The sequence below is a fragment of the Silurus meridionalis genome, unplaced genomic scaffold (assembly GCF_014805685.1).
Source record: "Silurus meridionalis isolate SWU-2019-XX unplaced genomic scaffold, ASM1480568v1 Scaffold804, whole genome shotgun sequence".
In the NCBI taxonomy this organism is placed as follows: Eukaryota; Metazoa; Chordata; class Actinopteri; order Siluriformes; family Siluridae; genus Silurus; species Silurus meridionalis.
In genome coordinates, this window is record NW_025804736.1 from 1 (window position 1) to 6,010 (window position 6,010).

At 39.5% G+C, this 6,010-nt stretch overlaps 5 non-coding genes across 5 annotated transcripts; 1 reads left to right on the forward strand and 4 right to left on the reverse strand.

The window, feature by feature from the left end:
- Positions 1–738: 738 nt before the first annotated feature.
- Positions 739–948, reverse strand: LOC124382606. The gene has a single exon (XR_006925096.1). It is a non-coding gene; the product is annotated as a small nucleolar RNA U3 (small nucleolar RNA).
- Positions 949–2,105: 1,157 nt separating this feature from the next.
- On the reverse strand, positions 2,106–2,318 carry LOC124382605. Its single transcript, XR_006925095.1, has one exon. It is a non-coding gene; the product is annotated as a small nucleolar RNA U3 (small nucleolar RNA).
- Positions 2,319–3,462: 1,144 nt separating this feature from the next.
- LOC124382607 lies at positions 3,463–3,665 on the reverse strand. The gene has a single exon (XR_006925097.1). It is a non-coding gene; the product is annotated as a small nucleolar RNA U3 (small nucleolar RNA).
- A 1,155-nt stretch (positions 3,666–4,820) lies between these two features.
- LOC124382608 lies at positions 4,821–5,027 on the reverse strand. The gene has a single exon (XR_006925098.1). It is a non-coding gene; the product is annotated as a small nucleolar RNA U3 (small nucleolar RNA).
- Positions 5,028–5,320: 293 nt separating this feature from the next.
- On the forward strand, positions 5,321–5,391 carry trnap-agg. The gene has a single exon. It is a non-coding gene; the product is annotated as a tRNA-Pro (tRNA).
- The last annotated feature ends 619 nt before the right edge of the window (positions 5,392–6,010 follow it).

Here is a 6,010-nt window from a genome sequence, read left to right on the forward strand (position 1 = left end):
TGCTTCTCTTCATTAAACTCCATACCACCCTGTCCTCTACATCTACCTCTTTCAACCCAACTGGCTGCATGATCCTTCCTCACCACATCCATAAACCTCCTTCTTGACCTTCCTCTTTTCCTACTTCCTGGTGGCTTCATCTTCGCATTGTCCTACCGATATACCCCATGTCCCTCCTCTGCACACGTCCAAACCATCTCAATCGCCTCCTTCTCCTTGTCCCCAAAACGTCCTACATGCGCTCTACCTCTAATAAACTCATTTCTAATCCTGTCCAACCTCGTCACTCCTAACGATAACATCAACATCTTCAGCTCTGCTACCTCCACCTCTTGTCTTTGAGTCAATGCTAGTGTCTCTATACCATACAACATACCAAGTCTCGCCACAGTCCAATACAGTAATAAATTGGTTTGTATGGCTTAAGTGTTTTAAATCTGTCCTGGTTTTACACATAAACATTTAATTACAAGTGAGTTGGAAACAAAAACAGCACAAACTTTTGGTGTTCATTAAACAGTATTCTGATCCAGCAGATAAATGATGCATTCACCTCATACTTCCTTGAGAGACTGCCCTCCACCACCACAATAAAGTACAAACCGAGTCAAATGTATGTCTATTAAAGTAAAATTTTTGTTTCAAACATCAACCTGAGATTGTTAAATTTGTAAAAGCAAACTTTATTTTACAAATGTTGAACATGACACAAATGTTTCTTGACCACATATATCACTAATCACTCTGATCATGTACTCTTCCTCTCAAACCTCAAAAGAAGCAGAGAACGTTCATCAATGATCAAAGCCCATGAGAGAATCATTAGCTCATATCCAATTCACGCTCAGAAGAGAACATCACAGCTCATCATCGTGATTAGAGACGATCGCTTTCAAATCACATTTCCAAGTTAGTTACTATAGAAATGATCCCTGAAAGTATAGTCTTAAATGCTCTCATGTTCAGACAGTCAAGCACTTTGAATAGTACCCAGATCCTGAAGATGGTAGATTTGATCATTTTCAAGCAAATGTGTCATAAATTCAACAGCTTTCCATCTAATTGATCCAAAAAACCCCCCCGAAACAATAGAAAATAAATGACATGGTGTAAGATACTCAAAAGTGAGAAATGAGTCACGAAATGAATGAGGTGGGTAGTTGAGATCTCACACTGCAAAAACACACATTGTGTACTCATTAGCACAAACTAACAAATGATATACTGTATGAAGCAAATTTGTCTATAAAATAAATAACTAGGGGTGGGCAGATCAATCCTGAGATGAATAGTATCGACACCAACGTAAAAATTGATATCGGATCGAAACTTTAGTTCCAATTTTTGAATCTACGCTAAGGTACATTGCTTCTCTTCATTAAACTCCATACCACCCTGTCCTCTACATCTACCTCTTTCAACCCAACTGGCTGCATGATCCTTCCTCACCACATCCATAAACCTCCTTCTTGACCTTCCTCTTTTCCTACTTCCTGGTGGCTTCATCTTTCGCATTGTCCTACCGATATACCCCATGTCCCTCCTCTGCACACGTCCAAACCATCTCAATCGCCCCTCCTTCTCCTTGTCCCCAAAACGTCCTACATGCGCTCTACCTCTAATAAACTCATTTCTAATCCTGTCCAACCTCGTCACTCCTAACGATAACATCAACATCTTCAGCTCTGCTACCTCCACCTCTTGTCTTTGAGTCAATGCTAGTGTCTCTATACCATACAACATACCAAGTCTCGCCACAGTCCAATACAGTAATAAATTGGTTTGTATGGCTTAAGTGTTTTAAATCTGTCCTGGTTTTACACATAAACATTTAATTACAAGTGAGTTGGAAACAAAACAGCACAAACTTTTGGTGTTCATTAAACAGTATTCTGATCCAGCAGATAAATGATGCATTCACCTCATACTTCCTTGAGAGACTGCCCTCCACCACCACAATAAAGTACAAACCGAGTCAAATGTATGTCTATTAAAGTAAAATTTTTGTTTCAAACATCAACCTGAGATTGTTAAATTTGTAAAGCAAACTTTATTTTACAAATGTTGAACATGACACAAACGTTTCTTGACCACATATATCACTAATCACTCTGATCATGTACTCTTCCTCTCAAACCTCAAAAGAAGCAGAGAACGTTCATCAATGATCAAAGCCCATGAGAGAATCATTAGCTCATATCCAATTCACGCTCAGAAGAGAACATCACAGCTCATCATCGTGATTAGGGAGACGTATCGCTTTCAAATCACATTTCCAAGTTAGTTACTATAGAAATGATCCCTGAAAGTATAGTCTTAAATGCTCTCATGTTCAGACAGTCAAGCACTTTGAATAGTACCCAGATCCTGAAGATGGTAGATTTGATCATTTTCAAGCAAATGTGTCATAAATTCAACAGCTTTCCATCTAATTGATCCAAAAAACCCCCCCGAAACAATAGAAAATAAATGACATGGTGTAAGATACTCAAAAGTGAGAAATGAGTCACGAAATGAATGAGGTGGGTAGTTGAGATCTCACACTGCAAAACACATTGTGTACTCATTAGCACAAACTAACAAATGATATACTGTATGAAGCAAATTTGTCTATAAAATAAATAACTAGGTGGGCAGATCAATCCTGAGATGAATAGTATCGACACCAACGTAAAAATTGATATCGGATCGAAACTTTAGTTCCAATTTTTCGAATCTACGCTAAGGTACATTGCTTCTTCATTAAACTCCATACCACCCTGTCCTCTACATCTACCTCTTTCAACCCAACTGGCTGCATGATCCTTCCTCACCACATCCATAAACCTCCTTCTTGACCTTCCTCTTTTCCTACTTCCTGGTGGCTTCATCTTTCGCATTGTCCTACCGATATACCCCATGTCCCTCCTCTGCACACGTCCAAACCATCTCAATCGCCTCCTTCTCCTTGTCCCCAAAACGTCCTACATGCGCTCTACCTCTAATAAACTCATTTCTAATCCTGTCCAACCTCGTCACTCCTAACGATAACATCAACATCTTCAGCTCTGCTACCTCCACCTCTTGTCTTTGAGTCAATGCTAGTGTCTCTATACCATACAACATACCAAGTCTCGCCACAGTCCAATACAGTAATAAATTGGTTTGTATGGCTTAAGTGTTTTAAATCTGTCCTGGTTTTACATAAACATTTAATTACAAGTGAGTTGGAAACAAAACAGCACAAACTTTTGGTGTTCATTAAACAGTATTCTGATCCAGCAGATAAATGATGCATTCACCTCATACTTCCTTGAGAGACTGCCTCCACCACCACAATAAAGTACAAACCGAGTCAAATGTATGTCTATTAAAGTAAAATTTTGTTTCAAACATCAACCTGAGATTGTTAAATTTGTAAAAGCAAACTTTATTTTACAAATGTTGAACATGACACAAATGTTTCTTGACCACATATCACTAATCACTCTGATCATGTACTCTTCCTCTCAAACGAAGCAGAGAACGTTCATCAATGATCAAAGCCCATGAGAGAATCATTAGCTCATATCCAATTCACGCTCAGAAGAGAACATCACAGCTCATCATCGTGATTAGAGACGATCGCTTTCAAATCACATTTCCAAGTTAGTTACTATAGAAATGATCCCTGAAAGTATAGTCTTAAATGCTCTCATGTTCAGACAGTCAAGCACTTTGAATAGTACCCAGATCCTGAAGATGGTAGATTTGATCATTTTCAAGCAAATGTGTCATAAATTCAACAGCTTTCCATCTAATTGATCCAAAAAACCCCCCCGAAACAATAGAAAATAAATGACATGGTGTAAGATACTCAAAAGTGAGAAATGAGTCACGAAATGAATGAGGTGGGTAGTTGAGATCTCACACTGCAAAAACACACATTGTGTACTCATTAGCACAAACTAACAAATGATATACTGTATGAAGCAAATTTGTCTATAAAATAAATAACTAGGGGTGGGCAGATCAATCCTGAGATGAATAGTATCGACACCAACGTAAAATTGATATCGGATCGAAACTTTAGTTCCAATTTTTCGAATCTACGCTAAGGTACATTGCTTCTCTTCATTAAACTCCATACCACCCTGTCCTCTACATCTACCTCTTTCAACCCAACTGGCTGCATGATCCTTCCTCACCACATCCATAAACCTCCTTCTTGACCTTCCTCTTTTCCTACTTCCTGGTGGCTTCATCTTCGCATTGTCCTACCGATATACCCCATGTCCCTCCTCTGCACACGTCCAAACCATCTCAATCGCCTCCTTCTCCTTGTCCCCAAAACGTCCTACATGCGCTCTACCTCTAATAAACTCATTTCTAATCCTGTCCAACCTCGTCACTCCTAACGATAACATCAACATCTTCAGCTCTGCTACCTCCACCTCTTGTCTTTGAGTCAATGCTAGTGTCTCTATACCATACAACATACCAAGTCTCGCCACAGTCCAATACAGTAATAAATTGGTTTGTATGGCTTAAGTGTTTTAAATCTGTCCTGGTTTTACACATAAACATTTAATTACAAGTGAGTTGGAAACAAAAACAGCACAAACTTTTGGTGTTCATTAAACAGTATTCTGATCCAGCAGATAAATGATGCATTCACCTCATACTTCCTTGAGAGACTGCCTCCACCACCACAATAAAGTACAAACCGAGTCAAATGTATGTCTATTAAAGTAAAATTTTTGTTTCAAACATCAACCTGAGATTGTTAAATTTGTAAAAGCAAACTTTATTTTACAAATGTTGAACATGACACAAACGTTTCTTGACCACATATATCACTAATCACTCTGATCATGTACTCTTCCTCTCAAACCTCAAAAGAAGCAGAGAACGTTCATCAATGATCAAAGCCCATGAGAGAATCATTAGCTCATATCCAATTCAGAAGAGAACATCACAGCTCATCATCGTGATTAGGGAGACATATCGCTTTCAAATCACATTTCCAAGTTAGTTACTATAGAAATGATCCCTGAAAGTATAGTCTTAAATTCTCTCATGTTCAGACAGTCAAGCACTTTGAATAGTACCCAGATCCTGAAGATGGTAGATTTGATCATTTTCAAGCAAATGTGTCATAAATTCAACAGCTTTCCATCTAATTGATCCAAAAACCCCCGAAACAATAGCTAGGGGTATGATTCAGGTTTTTGATCCTGGATTTTACTCTGCCTAACAGGAAACAAAATGAACCATGGACCTCCAGCTGTTGGGTTCTCACCTTCCTTCAACGGCTGTGCAGAGCCGTTCAGTTGCAAACCGAGCTAACCAGCGTCTCCTTGGCTCGTTGGTCTAGGGGTATGATTCTCGCTTAGGGTGCGAGAGGTCCGGGTTCAAATCCCGGACGAGCCCACTTTTGCACTGAATAACTTGGTAAGAGTGAACAAAGAGCTATCCGCACACTGTATCCAATGAAAATGTGGATCTCGCCTGCTTGTTCCTCACAGCACAAAGACGTTGAAATCCCGGAAAAGTTGCTTCTTCTCCCAAATCCACTAATTTGGTTTTCTGCTTAACAGGCTGTAAATAAATGAAAAAGAAACAAAACGAACCTTGGACCTCTGGCTGTTTGGATCTCGCCTTCACCTACATGTGCAGGGTATAGTGTCATTCCTGTGGTAAATCAATGCCAAATGGTCCACTGAATAGTCTAGCTCTTCTCAACAGAGCTGCTTCATCGCCTACAGTCATACAGTGCAGTGTTGCCTAGACACCTTTAGGTTACCCTGTTTTGTTATTAAAATCTCCATTTCAGTACTATCTTACTTTTTAGGAAGCACCATGGCATATGCAGGTATAGTGTCACTCCAGTGGTGAATTAATTTGAAATGTGACTACTTGGTTCTCGTTTGGTTCCTTGTTACATTAGTGGTCCAGAAACAACCAAACTCTCGAAGAGACCTTGCTCTTGTGTGGGCGTTTTCTGAGGTTACCTTGGCATACCGACCTTTGAGCGAACCGTAACCCGTCG